Source organism: Schistocerca nitens, chromosome 4, assembly GCF_023898315.1.
Source record: "Schistocerca nitens isolate TAMUIC-IGC-003100 chromosome 4, iqSchNite1.1, whole genome shotgun sequence".
NCBI lineage: Eukaryota > Metazoa > Arthropoda > Insecta > Orthoptera > Acrididae > Schistocerca > Schistocerca nitens.
In genome coordinates this window covers 541,735,315-541,736,703 of record NC_064617.1, presented here as the reverse complement: position 1 = coordinate 541,736,703, position 1,389 = coordinate 541,735,315, and the positions used below count along the sequence as shown (strand labels likewise).

At 43.4% G+C, this 1,389-nt stretch overlaps 1 pseudogene; it reads right to left on the bottom strand.

Annotated features, from left to right (window-relative positions):
* Positions 1–474: 474 nt before the first annotated feature.
* Positions 475–592, bottom strand: LOC126254071 (5S ribosomal RNA; annotated as a pseudogene).
* Between the last annotated feature and the right edge of the window lie 797 nt (positions 593–1,389).

The window sequence follows — 1,389 nt, the reverse complement described above, 5'->3', positions numbered from 1 at the left end:
GAGCAACGCATTCTGCTGTTACTGTTTAACAAGGCATTACGCCTCCTTCCTTTAATGCAGGTGTGTCCGCCTTTCGTAACATCTAGTGGTCAATTCCACTTTATGTAAGGGTGACCGAATACCTTTGATCAGGTACTGTATAATGAAGAACCGTCTGAGAAATATTTACACAACTACCCAGTCATTTGTTGATAAGATTTCATTGTGATGCAACCATTGGAAATTTGTTTTAAATGCTCAGAAATGTAATATTGTAAAAACTAAACTCCGTCCGAACAGGCCTTGGAAGGCCCAACAGTACCGAACGGCCACCGTGTCATCCTCAGCCCACAGGCGTAACTGGATGCGGATAAGGAGGGGCACGTCGTCAGCACACCGCTCTCCCGGCCGTATGTCAGTTTACGAGACCGGAGCCGCTACTTCTCAATCAAGTAGCTCCTCATTTTGCCTCAAAAGGGCTGAATGCTCCCCGATTGCCAACAGCGCTCGGCAGACCGGATGGTCACCCATCGTAGTGCTAGCCCAGCCCGACAGCGCTTAACTTCGGTGATCTGACGGGAGCCGGTGTTACCACTGCGGCAAAGCCGTTGGCCAAAATGTAATATTATGCACTTCAAAATACGCAGAAGAGTTGTATTTCATAATAAGAATATCAATAAATCACTAATGGAATGAATCAGTATAGAGGGTCTAACAAAAATATACGGCACAAACTGCAGGACACATTCCTCACCCGTAGACAATGAAAGGGTACAGTACCGCCCGACATTGAAAATAGGTACAACATACTTCATTATTTTTGTCAGAACAACACATTTTTTTATAAAATAACTCAATTTCAATTAATACAGCGAAGCCAGATACCAGTGTGGGAAAGAATGACAATTTATTTATTTAATTGATCACATGTGCACTCCCACAAAATAAATCCCTACATCCAGTTTGATGAGATCTGTGAAATGAATGAATGTATGGTCGTCTGCTAACCGCAGATAGTGAATGTGGATATATGATCATCTTTGAGTCGATCCTTTGGCCACCTTTGGTGGGACCAAAGAGATGAAATTTACCAGAGCTTTGAGCGCCTGAAATGTGGCTGACCAATACGGTAAGAAGGTGCTCCCCCCACTTCGACAGAGGTGGGAGAGAACCTAGAGGACGGCCATGTTTCAGCACTCTGCCGCTGGATCTTGTGCTGTTAAGACCTGTTTTAGTTGTGCTCCATAATGACAAAAGAGTGGAGACATGGTATGCATGTGGAATATTTAAGAGTAGTTTGAAATAATAATTTCTCTATCTCAGGAACTTTTGTGGGGAGAATTAAATGTCAGGCAGGTAATATTAAGGGGATTGTAGTAATCTTCGGAAGTGACCAACGGTCACAATGAA